Source organism: Podarcis raffonei, chromosome 12 (genome assembly GCF_027172205.1).
Source record: "Podarcis raffonei isolate rPodRaf1 chromosome 12, rPodRaf1.pri, whole genome shotgun sequence".
In the NCBI taxonomy this organism is placed as follows: domain Eukaryota; kingdom Metazoa; phylum Chordata; class Lepidosauria; order Squamata; family Lacertidae; genus Podarcis; species Podarcis raffonei.
Genome location: NC_070613.1, coordinates 29,728,778 through 29,748,514, shown reverse-complemented (window position 1 = coordinate 29,748,514; position 19,737 = coordinate 29,728,778).

Sequence of the window (19,737 nt, the reverse complement as noted above, 5' to 3'; positions counted from 1 at the left end):
AACCTTGGTTTTCAAATGTAATCTGTTCTGGAAGACTGTTCGATGTCCAAAACGTTCGGAAACCGAAGATCAAAATGCAGTCAGCAAAATCCATTTATTGAAAAAGTGGGAAAACATGCCTCGGAAGCCATTCGACTTCCAAGGCACATTCGGAAACGGAAGCATTCGGGTTCTGAATTGTTTGTCAATGGAGATCTTTGAGAACCGAGGTTCCACTGTATAGGAGATGCCCCTTTCTGGGCCCATTGTCAAAATCCTTTCACTGAGCCCCTCTCCCTCATAGGGCTTACCTACTATATGGTGCTACCACTGCTTGCCCACGTACTCGTCTTCTCCCTTTAGGCCCATTCCACACAGTCATGCATCCAGCAAGGCTAAGGTGAGCAGAATCTTCTCCTTGTTTCTCTCACTGCTCACTTGCCCAGATGGGACAAAGAGTCAAGCAGTGTCAGCAAGGAGGAGGGGCTTGAGGGGGTGGCTCCAGTCCCCCCGCCGTCTGGGATGTGGGGCATGACAGGTGCCCAACGAGACCAACTCCACAAAGTTGGGCTTGCATTTATTTTATGGCTATTACTGGACTTCTGAATTTGCCACGGTTCTTTGCTTATTTGTCCAACTTCATTTTAAAACAGACTTCCAAGTGGTTTGCGAAAGTGTAAAGAACAGTTGCCCAAGCGTTGCCGTGTAAAAATTCATCACTGAAACACACAATGAAAGAACACCCTTTAAAGAGTTAAAATATAAAAGCCATAATTAAAATATGCAATAAAAGAACCCCATTCAGCAAAGCAAGATGCTAATTAAAAGAGGGGTCCAGCAATCACGCAATCAAGGGAGCAAGGGGTCATTAGGTGGTCATAAGGTTCCAAAATCATGCTGGGAATTTTCCTGGTATGGAAACAACCAGTATAGCTAGGGCCAGCCAATTCCAGGGTTTTGAAGCACCAAAAATTCCTTTCTTCCATTTTGGGAAACTTTATTTTTCTCTGCTGATGACAAATCTAAAGTGTTTGCTAAATAACAAAGCCTCTCCCCTCCCACCTCTCTCCAAAGGCAGAGCTGACATTTCTAGTGTGCAAATAAACAAGAAAAATGATAAATGATTGAGATTATTTTGACACGCCTGACGCAGGAGGAGACAGGACAAACATTGCTAGCCTTCCAAACGATAATAGACTCACTTGGCAGAACCAGCATCAAGGTTGGTAGCATTTCGGAAGCAATCTAAGAATATGACACCTGGATCCATCCATAGTGCAACGAATTCAGAAGACATCTCAAAATCACTTAAAGCATGATCCTGACCATGTTTCCCCAAGCTCCTATTCCTTCTGCAGCCTTTTAAAATGGCTCACACTTCTGTTGCATGGACAGGCGGAAACCCCCACAAGCCCCAGGCGACCCCCAGGAGGATTAATGACACCTGGCAACGTGTTATGGGATTAAAATTGGCCACAACTTTATTAAATTCTCAGATGTAGGAAGGTCTTGGCTTAGGCATTGGGTGTTTATCCCTCCCAGTCCCCAGCTGGAGATCTGGGGAACATCAGGGTTATCCAAACCAACAGGTAAGCTACACCCTCTGTTGTGAGTGTGGGCAGTCCTAACTCTACCTGGCCAACTCCCTTGGCAACACACCCCCAGCAGGGATTGGCTAATTAATGAGGCTAGGCGGGAACCTCCAGGTATCCAGCTTGGCGGTGGCAGTGAAGCCAGCTACCTTGCTGGGGGTCTAGTAGTCTATGGGGGGGCTGCACACGACCCCACAAAAGCTGCCCCCCAGTTAATGCGGGGAGTGGTCATTGCTGCTACCACTTAGGGCACAGGCTGCTTCTCTCTCTCTCTCTCTCTCTTTCTCTCTTTTTCATAATAGAATTATTAATGGTGATATTTTTGATATATTATAAAGTTGCTGAATTGTCATGCATAGATAATAAGTCAAGTGATGTAATGTTTTTTGGTGTTGTTGGGTGCCACTCTGAACGCAACGTATATGGAAAAGCAGTAGACAAATAAAGTGACTACATTATGGGATTCCCTCCCATTGCAAATGGCAGGTGCCATCTCTATTGTCTTATTGGCACCTATTGAAAACCTTTTTTCAACGAGCCCATTAAGTGCAGATTTTTAAATCCCAGCCTCTATCAGTCTTGGTTCTGAAATTGTTTTTAAGTGTGAAATTATTTTAATTTTTTAAATGATTTTTTTATCATTGATATTTCTATTCTGAAGTTGATTCAAGATTCTTCGTAGGGAGTGATTCATAAATAGAAGCTAATGGCATGAGTAAATGCAAAGCCTTAGCAGTCCCTGGTTTGTTTGCTTTAAAGTCTGAAGCCATCAGAGCAGTGTACAAGATGATAAAAATAAGATTAAAAAATACAAATTCTGGAAAGAATTAAAAGCATTCCTGCAAAAGCTAAAAACAATAAAAACCATTCCTACAGATGTACAATTAATATTTCAGAAATGATTGTCTTGCAAATCAGAGAAAGCTGTCTTAAACAAAAAAAAAATCAGTGGTTCAATTTTCACTTCAACCGTAAACTCAGAATCTATCTTGGCATTGGACTAGCTTGTCCTTGATTGGTCAAATTTTCTTTCAAAAAATATCTGGCCAGATTGGGACCATTACCTAATATTCTTAATTGGAACCACCCCCCACCCACCCCCCAACATGCCTATTTGCAATAGGGGGAAAGCTCCAGTTGGTGCCAATGAGAGCTTTCCCTCCTTTATGAATAGCAGACAAGGGGTATAATTCTGACTAGGACCCCAGTGGAGAAGAAGAGTTAAAGCCTCACACCCACCACCAGATCAAGGCCTCCCACTCCAATAGATGATAGAGATAGATAGATGATAGATAGATGATAGATAGATAGATAGATGATAGATAGATGATAGATGATAGATAGATAGATAGATAGATAGATGATAGATAGATAGATAGATAGATAGATAGATAGATAGATAGATAGATATAGATAGATGATAGATAGATGATAGATAGATAGATAGATATAGATAGATTAGATAGATAGATAGATAGATAGATAGATATAGATATAGTAGATAGATAGATAGATGATAGATAGATAGATGATAGATAGATAGATAGATAGATAGATAGATAGATAGATAATAGATAGATAGATAGATAGATAATAGATAGATAGATAGATAGATAGATAGATAGATAGATAGATAGATATAGATATAGTAGATAGATAGATGATAGATAGATTAGATGATAGATAGATAGATAGATAGATAGATAGATAGATAGATAGATATAGATATAGTAGATAGATAGATAGATGATAGATAGATGATAGATAGATAGATAGATAGATAGATAGATGATAGATAGATAGATAGATAGATAGATAGATAGATAGATAGATAGATGATAGATAGATAGATGATAAAGTCAAACTATGTGACAAACATCAGATCATCTTTGTCTCTTAATGGGTGACTAGGCAAATCCCTATCTGAGCTCCCAACCAGATACAGTGGTTACAAATGCTTCAGGTTACAGACACTTCAGGTTATAGACTCCACTAACCCAGAAATAGTACCTCAGGTTAAGAACTTTGCTTCAGGATGAGAACAGAAATTGCACAGCAGCAGCAGCAGTGGGAGGCCCCATTAGCTAAAGTGGTACCTCAGGTTAAGAACAGTTTTAGGTTAAGAATGGACCTCCAGAACGAATTAAGTTCTTAACCCAAGGTACCACTGTAATGAAAACCACCTTCTTTACAGGGTGCAATGTTTATAGAGTGAACAGATGCAGTGCATTTTGAAGACTTAGAAAAGACAAAAGTCTTCTATAATTATATCTCCGTTTCATTTGAATTTTCTGGCATGTATAACACTTTGAGAATATCTCCTGTGTATCTCCATTTCTGTTCTCTAAATGGAGGTAATGGTTGAAATCCACAATCATCGATCTCAATGCCTGGGAATATAAATCGAGGGTCTACAGTGCACTAATTGGGGAATATGAGCAACATAATTATGATGATATGCCACTTTCTCTAAAATAATGAAATTAAGTGGTACATTATGCATTCTTTGTGCGAGATGCAATGGTCTTTGGAAAAAAGAATAATGTTGCAATGTCTAAGAACCCTGCTCTACCTTCACCCCAGATTAAGCAGTGGCTGCGGACTTGTGAAAGTCATTTATATTTGGTATAACTCACCATGTGAGTTGCAGACATTGGGTAAGGAGGATGTGGTGAAGCTCACTACAAGATGCCCCTGACTTCTACTGTGAATTGCATACATAAGTACTTCAGAGGTGGCTCATTATGGGGGAGTTTATTGCTGTGCTGCTGGTCCATTGACCACCTGTGAAGAGGAGACCTGGAAGAGGACAGTATCATCAAAATTGTATAAATAATAAAATTAAAAGTCCAAATGTGTGTGAGAAGAGCTGAGCAAATGAAGGTTCGAATGTGACGGTTGTGTTTGTAAGAGAACCATGAAGGACAGAATGACATTGTGATTAAAACAGTGGAAGCTTGTAGAAGTAAGTACATAACTGCCCCCCTTTGCTTGCAAATGTTTATGGATGTCTTTCTCTTTTTCATATTTGGTGTGCCCCCCCCCAACTACTTGCTGGTGGAGGTTGTGTCACAGTTGCAATGCCTAAATAAATGTCCAGTTTTGCTGACAATTGGAGACTGGCTCTTATTGGCCATCTAGCCTTAATCTACAGGGTAAAAAGTAAAGGTAAAGGACCACTAGACGGTTAAGTCCAGTCAAAGGTGACAATGGGGTGCGGTGCTCATCTCGCTTCAGGCCGAGGGAGCCAACATTTGTCCACAGACAGCTTTCCAGGTCATATGGCCAGCATGACTAAACTGCTTCTGGCACAACGGAACACCATGATAGAAGCCAGAGGGCACGGAAACACCATTTACCTTCCCACTGCAGTGGTACCTATTTATCTGCTCGCACTGGTATGCTTTCAAACTGCTAGGTTGGCTGTGCCAAATATCTAAAGGATCTACTACTACTCTCCCATCGAGGAGCCTTTATGCTCGTGAGATTAAATGCTTTCCCTCCTTTTTAGTCACAATCCTCCTTTTTAGTCACAATCCTCCTTTTTAGTCACAATCTTACCCGAAAGGTTTCCCAGTGATCCATCCTTTTGGGGAACAGACAGGGCGAAACAGAATATCTAAATGCACATGCTCACAGTATGACCTTATGATCCTCAACAGCTTCACCCTTGTCCTTTTAATTATATCCCAGTGACTCAAAATGTTTTATACTGTGATGCCAATAAAGGTATTTGATTTGATTTGATTTGATTTGAACTGCTAGGTTGGCAGAAGCTGGAACAGAGCACAGGGAGCTTACCCCGTCAAGTGGATTCGAACCGCTGACCTTCCAATCAGCAATCCCAAGAGGCTCAACGGTTTAGACCACAGCGCCACCCACTCCCTATACCTACAGAGTATTGGGTATTGACCCCCAATATTTTCCCCCAAATAGGAAGTGCTTTATGCAAAGTCTAAGTGCCCTTAACAAACCACATTTCCCAGGATCCTTCGGGGGGAAACAGTGTGCCTTGAATGTCCTTTAAAGTTATGGCGAAGATGTGACTCGAGAAAGAGAGAAGGCGGGCATTGGACAATTCCAGCACCAGGTAGAAGGGTTTAGCCCCTGGGTGCCAAACTTTCTCACAAATGCTTGATCACAAATGCATGCATTTTGCCTGAAAGATAAGCAGAGAAATTCTCATCCTGAAGACACGCTTCTGACAGAATACTCCCTTACACCACCAAATAAAACTTCCTGCCATCTCATTATGTTATGCTGAGGCTTACAAATCTAAACGGCACACAAGTGCCTTGGGCACTGTATTACTCTGGAGAAGACAAAGAGAGAGAGAGAGAGAAAGGCACGGAGTGATAGGGAGGAGGAGTACACTTCCCTAGGGGTGTAATACGCTGAGCCAACTGCTGGTAAATCAACAATGTGAAATAGGGAGATGGTTGGAAATACGCAGCCTATCTACAGAAGAGCATCTGGTGAAATTTTTGCTCCCAGAACGCCGTCACTCATTTGTTATTTAGGCTTTGTCAAGATATGTTCAAAAAGCAGCAGCTGGGAAAGTATAAATCAATGGAAGCGAGCAATAAGAATGCAGGGGCATTGGGAAGAATGGAAATAAAGGCACATTTGCTTGCGTGAAGAAACAGCAGCAGCAGCACCCTGAAAGGAATGATGCCAGGGCAACCATTTCGGTGCCCTGCTAGAAGAAAATACTTTGTGCCTTAAGGCCTGCACAACTTGTAAACCCTCCCTAGTGAAACACAGGCCTTCAGACATTGTTTTCAAGCCTGCCACGTGTCTGATAACAATCTCTATTTTTCAGTCCCAGGAAGACAGCCAAGAAGAAGGTGCTTATAAAGTCGCTGATGAGCAGCTACGCTGCTGAAGGGATGCACTGGTGTAGTATGCTATAAGCTGTCTTTTCAGCCTAGGCATGGCATGAAGTTCTTTTACCCCATCAGGAATCTAGGTTGGAGCACTGACTTATGCCTGGGACAGAGGCATATATTGTATTCATTCATTCATTCATTTTTTTATTAAAGTCAAAGGTAGGTTTATTTTGGAGATGGGGAGGAAATTGTTTGGCCTGCTTTTTGCAGTGGAGTGTCCTGATCTAACACACTTTTCCTCTTTCTTTCTGATCTGCCACTCTTAAACTTACTTGAAGATCAGAAGGCAACACCCAGTTGGATTACACACTCCTCTGGATGTTGCAATGCAATTCTGGTACAGGGAAAGTGTGTGCAAAAATACACATTTTACGTAAAAAAAAATATGCATCCAAAATGTGTTTTATTCAGACGAATGCATAGAAGTGCATTGAAAAGTGTATATTTTACATTAAAAAGTGCATCTGTTATGTAACAAAGTGCATACAAAATGCATATGATTTGAATGTGGACCATTAGTGCATTCTTTTTTAAAAAAAATGTGCACAAAATGGGACAGAATATATCAGTGATTGAGCACCACCAAGACTAAAACGAGATTGAAGTAGCTGCTCAGCCCATCCCTAGTTGTTGGTTTGAATTTCAAGGGAAGCTCCCACTGATGCCTTTGCAGAGGAGATATGTCTGTGGCAGCCAACACTGTTGCGAGACTCACCCAATCAATGTGCAAAGAAACAGTAAAAAGTGGATGCAACACAATACTCAGTGAGGCAGTTAAAATGTCTATAGCACTGTACAATGCCCAGTCAATAGACAATAAATAGCTCACATTTTGCCAGTCCTGAACAGTGTCAATAAATCAGAATGCAGGAAAAAGGCAATTACAGGACAAGGTGAATAAAGAATGATCATTGTTGAGAAAACCAGAAAATAAGATAAATGCAGTGATATGCAGGTGGCTACAAATTCAAAAGTGAATCAGATCAGAAGCAAAGGAACAGTATATATTGAAGAAGATGCTTTTTACAGACCACGGTAAGAAGGAAAATAAATTGTATTTTTATTTAATCATTTTGGGTTCTGTTTTACTGTAAAGTTGCACTAAGTTGGGTATGCAAGTGAGAAATGAGGTCTACTTGTGCAATGGGACTCTCCTCTCCTTACACCCCACTTGCAAATTTCCTAAACCTATTCTGGGGGTTCCTCCAACCCTCCCCAGCAGATTTAAGGGGCATTGGGAAGGAGGGGGGCCAGAAGATGCAGCTTCTGGGCTACCTCCACCTTCCCTGACCTCAGCAACTAAGCTGTGAAGGGAGGCTTCATGCTGCCTATCGGAGCAGCCTCCCAATTCCTTCTTGCTTGCAAGCAGGAGTGGGGCAGGGATCTCTCAATTGTGAAAGGAGGCCAGTTTGGTGTAGTGGTTAAGAGCGGTAGATTCATAATCTGGTGAACCAGGTTCGCGTCTCCGCTCCTCCACATACAGCTGCCGGGTGACCTTGGGCTAGTCACACTTCTTTGAAGTCTCTAAGCTCCACTCACCTCACAGAGTGTTTGTTGTGGGGGAGGAAGGGAAAGGAGAATGTTAGCCACTTTGAGACTCCTTCGGGTAGTGATAAAGCGGGATATCAAATCCAAACTCTTCTATCAGAGCTTGTGTGCAAGTAGGAGGGGGCAGGGATCTCTCAGTTAGGCAACGGGAAGCCTCCCTTCCCAGCTGAGGGATCTCCACCCCCTCCTGCTTGCACGCAAGTAGGAATGGGATTGGGGCTGCTCCGATGGAAAGGGAGGCATTGCACTGCCCGAGACTCACTGTCGCCACTGTTCTCGGCCCTCCTTCTCTGCCTTCCATGCCTGGCGTACCGCGCACCGCTTCCCTACCACCACCACTGAAGAACCAACAACTCAGGGGCTGCCCAGGCTCATGGAGAAAGGAGATAGAAGCCTTGGAGGAAGGGGAAACATGGCGGTTGAGGTCAAGGCGGTGGCCACCCCTCTTCCACCGCCATTGCTGCAGTATTAACGTCCTGAACGTGTAGTATGTATGTATGTATGTATTTAAAGTGTCCCTGGATTCATTGAAAAAAATCTGGTAACCTTAGAATAGAATGCAAGAAATGGGGAAACCTGTAGATTTTTCATAATCTGAAAAGGGCCCCAATGGCAGCAACAGCTGTAAAATTGTATGACTGATAGTCAAAATGGACTTGACTGGAAAGTCAAGGAAATCACTGTGTAAGTATATGTAGCTGGCAAAGTCAATTGCTAGCCCAAGGAAGACAAAAACAGTTCTAATGTTTGAGAGTTCTCTTGTACACTGAAGTGAATGAACCTATTTGAAATGTAATGCAATGGCATTTTCTAACAAATGATTTAATGAATGCTGTGTCTGCTGCTGTCATATTGCATCAAAAACACTTCACCCCTTGTCAGTCATATCAAAGCAGCTGTCAAAATCTGACTATACCAAAAAAAAGATTCTCTACTTTTTAGAATTTCCTGTATATTTGTATCAAAGTCAAAGTAATAATTATAGCAGTAGCAACCAGATTTGAGAAAGCAAGATGTCTCACCCCCAAAATGAAGCTTTTGCCATTTCTTAAGCATTGTAAGGTATAATTATGAAAGGATCACGTCAGAAAAAAATTACTAATATTATAACTAATGATACCATTTCCCTACTTCCAGGGAGAAGATGAATTCATAGCTGTATTTGGGGTGTTTTTTTTTCATTTATGCATAATTCTACACAACTGATTAGTCAGCCAAAAATCTCTTGATGGGCTTACTCATAGAAGTTGCTTGCTGTTGCTACGGTGTGGATCATCCTGTTCCTCATTTTAGCGACTTTACCAGAACTTAAAAGAGTGTTGGGGAACCTCTGCCCTATGAATCTCATTAGGCTTTCAGTGCCTCAGAGGTTGGTTCAACAGCTCATTCTGGGTGAACCACGCCCATCTTCCCTGGGCCTGAAGTCATATATAATACCAGGTAAGGTAAATAAATAAATAAAATAGGGATGTGGGTGGCTCTGTGGTTTAACCCACGGAAGGCTGGCAGTTCAAATCCCCACGATGGGGTGAGCTCCCGTTGCTCGGTCCCTGCTCCTGCCAATCTAGCAGTTCAAAAGTGCGTCAAAGTGCAAGTAGATAAATAGGTACCACTCCAGCGGGAAGGTAAACGGTGTTCCCATGTGCTGCTCTGATTCGCCAGAAGCGGCTTAGTCATTCTGGCCACATGACCCGGAAGCTGTACACCGGCTCCCTCGGCCAATAAAGCAAGATGACTGGACCTAATGGTCAGGGGTCCCTTTACCTTTACCTTTAAGGTAAAATAATACTCTTCGTTTCCTGTATTCTGTGCCAAACTTGTGTGCTCCATTGATTGCAAGGGCTGCACCGCTTTGTTTGCCTTGCTTCACATTAAAAGTCCCACCACTTCCTTCACTTAAGACTCGCGCTGGATTATAAACTGGAAAAATCGACATCCTATCTCTGTTAACCTTTGGCAAAGCTTGAGGAACTATTCCTTGCTCATGAAAAAGCCATCTAATTGCTAATCTATAATCCTTTTAATATGCTTCACGTTTCTGGATTGATCTATTGCCAGCTGACCTAGCTGTGCTGGTAGCTATATTAATCCCATTATTCACGTGTTCCAATGGAATTCGGTTTAATGAAGGCTGAAAGGCTTGCATGCACTCGGCAAATATTAAAGATGGTTACACTTCCATTGTGCCGCACCTAATTACATAGCATTCTTTTGTTTAATGGTGGAAATTTAGTTGTTCTGCCACAACCTAATTTATCTGGCTTAAAAGCATCACCAAACATCCTTATCTAGTGCATTGTTATTTTTAAGGAACTGTCTTCATCTTATTATTTCTAGTTTGCATTTTTTAATGATGCTGATAAAGTTGTATGGAATCCAAAACATATTCTATGACAACAAGGAAGATATATTCCAACATACCCTCCAACATTTCTCCAATAAAAATAGGGATGTCCCATTCAAGAATGATAATTTTACTATTTATATCTCACACATCTTACTGGGTTTCCCCAGCCACTCTGAGCGGTTTCCAACATACACACAAACATAATAAAACATTAACATTAAAAACAACAACGTCCCTATAAAGAATTGCCTCCAGACAACTCAGGAGTCGAATAACTCCATACGCTCTAAAATTTCTCCAGTGGAAATAGGGACGTCCTAAGGAAAAGTGGGACATTCTAGGATTGTTTTGGGTGAAGCCATGACAGTTAATCCACCACATTTGTATACATTTGTAGTAGATGCATACTTTTAGTTTCTTCTCTCTTTCTTACCTTGTCACACTACATATTTCTCTATATAGTGTTATACTTTTGGAATTTGGATACCTGTAGATCTGTGAGTTTAGAATCTATAAGAAGAAACCTTTTAAACCAAGCAGACTAGTCTCTTTGTAAGATAATGGCCTTAGTTGACTAGCCAAGTATTGGCATTTACATGTATGAAGTGACGGTTCTGTTGCCATAGAGACAAATGGGTGAGCCTTTCCTCACTCCACCTGCCTGCATGCCATGTCATCCTAGGAGGAGGAACAATTGGCCAAGGGGTGCAGTATGTCCGATAGCTTTTGGCTGATGCTGGAAGCTGGAAGTCTTGCTCTGTGCTGGACCCAAAGCTGTGGCTTGAGGCTTTCTTGGTAACCTATGGGGGGGGCAGGATCTATTGAATTGTTAATGCTGTGAGCTCCTCCATCCTATGCTCAGGTTGTATATATGTATAATAAAACCATATGTCCTAATGACACAACAGTCTCCATCAACCTTCATTCCAATAAAAGCAAACTCTGGCTAAGCTGGAGCCTATGGAGTCTCTCAGCACCTGAAGATTGGGGAGGTTCAACAATATAATGGTTGTAGTATCAGAGGCACAACCCACCTAAGATCCGGCAATAGCCTCTTTATGGATCCTCCTAACATCTTTAAGACCTCACTAGTCATCAGTTCATACAAACCTCCTTCTAGCAGCTATGGTGTGTTATGCTGACCTGTTAGCAGCTACAAAGTGCTGTTGTGGCTTCCCCTGTTGATGTTATACAACAGGCTTCTTTTCAGCCAGAACTCAACAGAACTCAGTTCTGGCACCTCTCAGGTGGACATCATTGCCATTATTAGGGAATAAGTGAGGTGTTCATGGTGAGTTCTGGCACCTCTTTTTCTAGAAAAATTGCGCTGCTGATGGCTCTGCGAAGGATGTGAGAGGACGGTCCCCAGCCACACTACAGTTTAAATTTCCTGTGGCCACGCCTCCTGCCAACGCTGATTGGACAGCGGGGCCGGCCCTGGGCAGGGCCCCACCCAGCACTGGTGACATGGCCAGGAGGTGATGATGAGGGGGCCGATCTCCACCCCCAGCCAGATCACTGTGAGGCCCAATGCCTGGCCACAACACTGCTCACCAGAAAATCCTGTTTTCAGGCTTCTTATAGGATTCTGGTTGGATACTGTGAAAACAAGATGCTGGGGGGGGGGACTAGATGGGCATTGGCCTAAGCCAGCAGGCTCTTCTTATGCTTCAATCCCATGTCCTCTGCCCCTTCAGTGTCTTCATTTCAATGCTCCTTGAGCATTCCTACAGCTGCAGTGTGGCTGACCAAAGCATCTTTCACAGCCTTTGTGAGACCACCTACAGATCTTCATCAGTGTGTGTCATTATTAATTATCAAATGCTTATAGTAACCCTACTCACAGTTTTATAACAGTCAAATTTCTTCTGAGGAAATAGATCTCCCGCTAATTTCAAAGCCCGAATACTGTCGCTTTTTAGAGACAATCACTTTTTAACTTCTAATTTTATAACATTACATGAGGGCCACTGGGAATGCTTCAACGCTCTCCTTTAATGACAGCAAAATCCATATTTGTTTTGGCTGATATTTAACGGATTATTAATTTTTCAGTTTAGTTTAACTCTTCTTTTTCTTTAGTGCAGGTGTAATAGACTGTGGATTCCTCAATGTGATCCCATTATAAAAGTTTAAGTGGGATTTGTAAAATTGGGCTCTCTTGTAAGTTCACTGAAGGAGATGCAGGTAGGTGTGCCAATTGCATTAATGAAAATTCTCAGGATTATAGGATTTTCAAAACCAGCACACTCCAGGGCATTAAAGAACATAAGTTAATGAAACTCCATTAGGAGTTTCATTATCTGCATGCCTACATTAAGACTAAGATGCCGTATAAAGTTTTAGGCTTAGGTTATAGGACTACTGCTCTGTAGATTTCACCTCTTAGTAAAGTGGAGCTGAGTAGATTCACTACCATGCTTCTAACACTGAATAAATATTAAAACCCTGTGATGTGAGCAGGGTACGACTTATCAAAAGCCCAGGCTTTTGACCATCATCAACATCATCATCATCATCATCAACATCATATATTCATCTGACTTTGACATATTCTTGTTCATTGCTTAATCCCCTGATTGAGGAGGATCACTCCTGACTAATTATGCAATTTTAGCCTCACTTCTCTGGGAGTAAGCCCCATTGGATTCAATGAGACTTATTTCTGAATAGGCATGGTTCTACTGTTAGCTATGAAACAATGTGGCCTCACTAGGCCTCGTTCTCAATTGTCTCATTTGCCCGCAATCACTGACTCTGCTTCACCAGTAAAATGATGGCACCAGATATGATTGAAAAAATGTGGACATTTACTAATCTAAGGGTTTTTCAGGGGAGGTCTATCCCAACGCAATCATCATTCTTTTTAGTTCACAAACAGAAACTGGGGGATATTTTACAGAATTCCAATTACTGTGTAAAGCAGGGGTCACCAACATGGCAGCCACTGGTGCAATTGCTATGATGCCCTACAAAATGTCTGGTAAATATCCCCTCAAAAATCCACAATGCACAAAGAATAGTCTGCTCTTCCTGCTCATTTTGTGTTCCAACAGCCTCAGCCTCTTCTACACTGAAGATGCCCACATTTCACTGAATGCCAGGACTGGACACTCATGTTCCCTTTCCCCCTAAACAGACGATTTCAAAGAGCTTCTCTCTGTGAGTAACTGCAGTGGTGGCTGATGAAAGTGCCTTTTTTCATTGGTGGGGTGGGGCTTGTGAGGTGTACACCTGACCTATTTTGTGGTCCCTTTTTCTGCTATTTTAAATGTGGCAGCCATTCTGCTTTATGTAATGGTCCCAAGGCAGCCATTTTGTTACATGCACCCGCAGTACTTTCTCAAAAATCCAAACGTGCTTCCTAGTCTAAAATTTAATTTATATTATGTGGACTTACTGCTATAACAATGTTGAAAAACAGTGGAATTGTTGTTGTTTTTTAAAAAAACAACCTTCCAACCTAATAGCTGGTGTACAAACACTTCCGAAAATGCTAGTATACCCTGCCTCAGCCTCAAAGGAAATTATTTTAAGACAACAAAATCCCCAATTACAGAGCAATATAGTGAACACAAAGTTATTTCTATATTTACACCCTGACTAGAGCTATGCATCAACTAGTGTTGCCTAAAAGGTCCTCCTCTTAGCTCTTTGTAAAATTTTATAACAGTTTTGATTTAGAAGAGTGGATCGATCTAACATACTTAAACGGCATTACGTTTAATAAAATAGTTACAACCTTGAGGCAAAACATCAAACAGAGGTAGCAACATTAATCAAAGAAAGTCACTGAAAGAAGGGAGGATTTAATAAGGATAAATGTAGTCAAGCAAAGCATCATGTTAACCCTAAATTCGTTGCTGAACAAGTGACTCCCTTCTTCTATGCTGGGCTAAAAATAAATAGATGGCTGTTTCAATTCAGGTAAAAATATACAATTTGTTCCAAAGGCTGTTCAAGCAAAAGGCTAGGCAAATCTTCATCTGCCCCGATGCCTCCGGGGAGGGGCTATTCCCCTTCGAGTGAACATCCCACTGCAGGATTCAGGAAAAAATGCACCAATGCTCTGCTTGCGTATTGTTTGGGTCCAATCCATAAACTCCTGCATTGATGATGCCCCCACTATTTTGTCCCTTGTTTGATATCGGAAGAATACATCAGAATGGATTAGTTTACCTGCTTCTTCCATTCCATCAACTGAGCCTCCAATGCTATAGAGCTCTAGGAGCAGACTATAAGGTTTAGAGGCACTGGAACTTTCCGCACTTAACTTTGATAGTGGTATAGCTGCTGTTTGAGCTCATGTTTTAAATTGTGAATTTGGAGCTTCCTGTCTGCACCTTTGCTCACCATTATTCGAGAGTGAGCACAGTGTTTTCCTTCCACATTAACAGTGGGTTGTGCATGAATTAAGAAAGGCTCCATGGCTGTAGTCACACCCCTTATGCACCCTCACATTCCTCTAGCCAGCGAATGTGAGAGTTGAGAGCATTTGCACAGGGTAGTCCTTTCAGAGGGATGATATATTACACCTTCCAACATGCTGCAGAGGAAAATCAGGACACACATCTTTCGGGGTCACACTCTCACAGAAACCAAAATAGGAAATCCCAGGCAGGGCCGGCTTACCCATAGGCACTAGGGGTGCAGGACACCTGGGCGCTGGGCTCTCAGGGGCACCAGGCCAAGAGTCCGGGGCTGAGATTTGGAGTCCAAGGATCAGCTAACAGCCGCTGCCGAGTGGAGCAGAGCCTGTCGGAGCACCGCAGGCATTTCTGCTGCGGGCACTGATGCAGCCAGCCGGTTCCTCCCTCCCTCCCTCCCTTCCTCCCCTTAAAAAAGCGCAACAACTTTGACCTGCCCCCCCCCCAAAAAAATGGGCAGTATTTTGCACCCCGGCGCTGCATATGCTAAAGACAGCTCTGATCCCAGGATCCAATTAGAAGCCGGGCTTCTATAATTCTGGGATGTCCCACTCAAAGTGGGACTGTTGATGAGTATGGTATAGCATTGCCTACTATTGTGGAATCTGAACCATTTGTGAGTATCAGAGATTAGAAGAGTTCATATGAGAGCAACTACGTTTGTCTGAGCTGCGGCTTGGCCCAGATCTCCCATTGCTTTCCGCCATTTTCTCCTCAGAATAGGACCCAGCCCAAATGGGCAACTTCAGCTGGTCAGAGGAAAGTGTTGCTAAACAGATGTCTGCCAAGCCACCCCCACCAACCCCCATCCTCTCCACACAGAAAGCAGGATGATGCTCAGAACCCATTCCACCCAAATGAAAATATTAAGAAGCCATTCCACATCTTTCACAAATGTTGGATTTGGGAGAGGTAGAAAAAACTGGGTTTTGAGTACATTCTTCTGAAATAGCAGCTGAATCGTGTTAAAGCATGTTAAAAAAAATTACTTAAAAACCCCCAACCTAGCAACTATACTACTATAAAAGGTAAAGTTAGTAAAGACTGATACGGTTCTTCAGTTACCAAATAAAGGACAAATGTGTGGAGATGGTTCTTCTTGGTTTTCTAGCATGCCCAGCCCCAGTATTCTGTAGTCCACAGGATTGCATTAGACCAGATAAACATCCTCTCCCCCCCCCCCCAATATCTTTATTAGTTCTCAATACAGCAAAATACAGATTCAACCAACATAACTTGTATAAACACTGGGTAAGGAAAGTATGCATGTTTTACAGTATCAAGAAATAAAATATATGCCGATAAACGTTTTTATCTCTTTTACTACTGATGTAATTATTCTTCACTATAGGTCTGCTGTGATATTAATGAACTGGTATTACACCATAATCATCAGGAGTATAAACAAGGTTAAAGTAAAAAAAGACAGGGGAAGAGGATATAACAGGACGACAACATCTTATATTGTCACGATAGCCAAACATTCTTGTTTAATTCTGGAATCAAGTCACTTAAATGACTGAGAAAAATTCATATTTATCATCTTTTGTATATGTCACAACTGCTTATAATAACAGCAGCAAATATATGATAAGTCTAAAAATGAATGTACCCAGACAAACAAACACACAGAGATGAATGTAAGAAAAGCCTCCTAGAGCAGATCAAAGACCTATCTATCTAGTCCACCTTTTCTGTTCTCATAATGGCCAACCAGATGTCTGTGGGAGGTTGACAAGCAGGACAATAATATTATTATTATTATTATTATTATTATTATTATTATTATTATTATTGACTTCTAATCTTCTTTTGAACTTTTCTACCTTATACTTCAGAAATCAATTTGTATTATTCAAAGATAATAAAACATCCACAGCAGTAATGGATTTTAATCTAAAACGGATTTTTTTTAAAAAAAGAAAGAAAGAAATATGCTGTAAAATATGTTAATGTTAAGTGTTTGCATAATATCCTAATACGTTTTTAATGTGCTTAGGCAAACTGGAAACAACTAACATTAACAGAAAATAATAAATGCCATTACTTGGAATGTCCAGATATAATTTACATGTCATGATCATTGTTGTTTCTTGTCATGCATATATAATAGGAAATGGCTTTGAGATAAATTAATCTACTTCATTACAATGGGCACCCTATCCTAATTTAGCAATGCTCCTAAAATATAACCAGACCATAGACATCAACAGGAAAGAATATACATTTGTATGTACTAGTAATGTCAAACAGGTTTAAATGGATGGAGAAGAAACTGCCAATATGCCCTCAGGGAAAAAATATATTGCATTAAACATGTCAATAGTCAAGTCCATCAGCTTAATGAAACAGATGTTTGGGATTCCAAGTGGATTGTCTTGACACTGACAACTTCATTCACAAGTTATAGTCAATATCACAATATGATTTTCTTAATGGAGTAGGGCACACTATTGATAATTGAATAAACTTTTCATAATGAAACTGTCACAGAGCAAGAAGTGCTATGAATCATTCATAGTTACATGCTCAATGCAAAGAATGAAAAGCTACAATCCCACCGCTGCCCTTTTGGGTTTGGACTGGAAATCTGCTAGGCTGAGAGTTTTCAGTGCAAGACTGACATGTGCTGGGTTCTGAGAAGCAACTGATAATGCTATTAAAAATAGATAACTTGAAGTGAGTGTTTGCTTGTTTGTTTAAAAAAGGTAAAGGGCTGTAGGTGAAGGAGTGGCGGAAGCCCTGCATAGCTCAGTCCTGCATGCAGAGGGTGCCAGGTTCATCAGGGCCGGTGCACCCATGAGGCAAGGTGAGGTGACTTCCTTGGGCAGCAAAATCCACAGGGGCGGCAGGTTCAGTCGCCAAGGAATATTGTTGCTGCCTCCATGGCAGCCTCCCCGCCTTTACAGCAGCCTCTGGTGAACAGAAGGCACTGCCCTTGTTCCTGATGCAGATCCACTCCTCCCAACTGTTCTTGATGTCATTCTTCATTCACTTCTTCTTCCATGGCTGGGTGCAGAGGCATTTTTTCATTTGCCTCAGGTGACAAAATGTCTTGGGCTGGCCCTGAGATATAGTCCCTGGAGTCTCCAGGCAGGGCTTAGAAAAGTTCAAGCCTAAAGCCCAGGAAAGCCATTGCCTGTCAGAGGAAACTAGATGGACCAAAAGTCTGATTTAGTAGAAAGCAGCTTCCTGTAGTTGTTGTAAAAAAATTATTACCCACCAGTGACCAGGAGGCACCAGGCTGAGGTTGCCACAATTTTAAATTCAGAATTAAAAACAGTTGAAGCACATTACAGTCACAGGAATAGGGTGTGTCCTGAAAACACACACCTCACGGGTCAAAGACCAGAGTAATTCACTGAAAGCTGTATTGTGAAGAAGTGAGATGCGTCTCTGTGGGGAAGGGATTCCACAATGTAGTTGTTGGCACAGAGAGTGCCCTCTTCTGGACCACACACTGAACTTCTGTGGGTGTCAAAACTATGAAGAGGGCCCCCTCTGCTAACCCTAACACCTGAGAGGGTCTAATTTAAATTTTACCTTTCTGCACTAGGCTAGTAGGCTGCAGGAATAGAGTAGAGGGGGAATCTGACATTGGAGTTCAACTTTCTGAGGCTGAAACCCTCTCTCAGGCCTCAGAAAGCAAGATCAGAGGCATCCAGTGGAATCTAGAACCTGACAGGGGCCATAAGATTGCAGGTCATAGGATCTTAATTGCTTTTCCTATATACCAACGGGGCAAGGGATCTGAGATGTAAAGAATAGCAAGTTTGGTCACAGTTTCTGCTGAGCTTCAGTAATCAGTGATGCCATTCTGGAAGTCAATGCAACAGTCTTTGTTGAGAGGCAGTAGGGCAACATTGTTATCACCATGCCGAACCAGAACTCAATAATAAAAGCTGCAGCCCGTGCAATTTTTTGTGCTGCTATAGCACATGTTTGACATATTCTGTGTCTTTTAAATTCTCGAAAGTTGGCCCATCTGAACAACGGAATCAATCTTACAGTGGGATATGGAGTGAATGATAATAATAAGGGCAGCAACTGTAGCCTTAAGCTGAGAAATTATTCAAACACAGTTGTTGTTGTTTTTGAGGGGGTTGCAACCATCTTCCCACAGTAACTTTTGAGCAACTACTCTTTTGCTCCAGGTATTTGTTCAAAATGTTCCATATGACCCATAGTTCTTCCTGATCAATTCAAGATTTCCTCATACAGGTAAAGTACTGCATACCAGCTTAACTGTAAACACTGAAATTCAGCATGATTAGTGAGATCTTACTGTGCAAAAGTGATATAACCAAAACGTGTGATTTCCTATTTCAGCATACGAATTTGTCCAACTTGTAATAGGCTGTATTGTGATTCAAACACAATTTCCCAAGAATATTTTCATGGCTTGGATTGCCAAGCAAGATTTTGAACATACGTGGGCCACTCTTCAGCAAGCACGGTACTTAGAGCTTTGGAGAAACTTGTGCAGAAGTTCTTAAATGTTAACTCCTTACTTGCAATTAAGTTCCCATTGACATACGTGGGCAAGTGACCATTGCACCCAACAGAGCTAATTGTTTGGCAGGTATCTTCACCATTTGGGAAATTCAGTTCCCTTGATTTTTTCTTGCAAATGTGTGATGTGATTGCTATCCCCCATCCATATCTAAAACCCCTTCCTTTTCCTTGGATGCATTTGTTGGGAATGGGGTAAGGGTAGGGCTTCCCCATTGACTGAGCCACTGGTACCACAGCCAGCAGCGTCCCCTGGAAGTTCCAAGACATAGCAAGCTGGAGTTCTCCCCGGGAAATTCCTAGACATCACAGTGGTTCTGCTCACACAGGCCATCTATTGACATGCTCTGATTTGGAAGGAAGTCAGGCTTGGACTTTGCTCAGTCAACAGCAGCAGCTGCCATATCTAATTCCCAGGTCCTGCTGCCTGGCATGCAAGTATC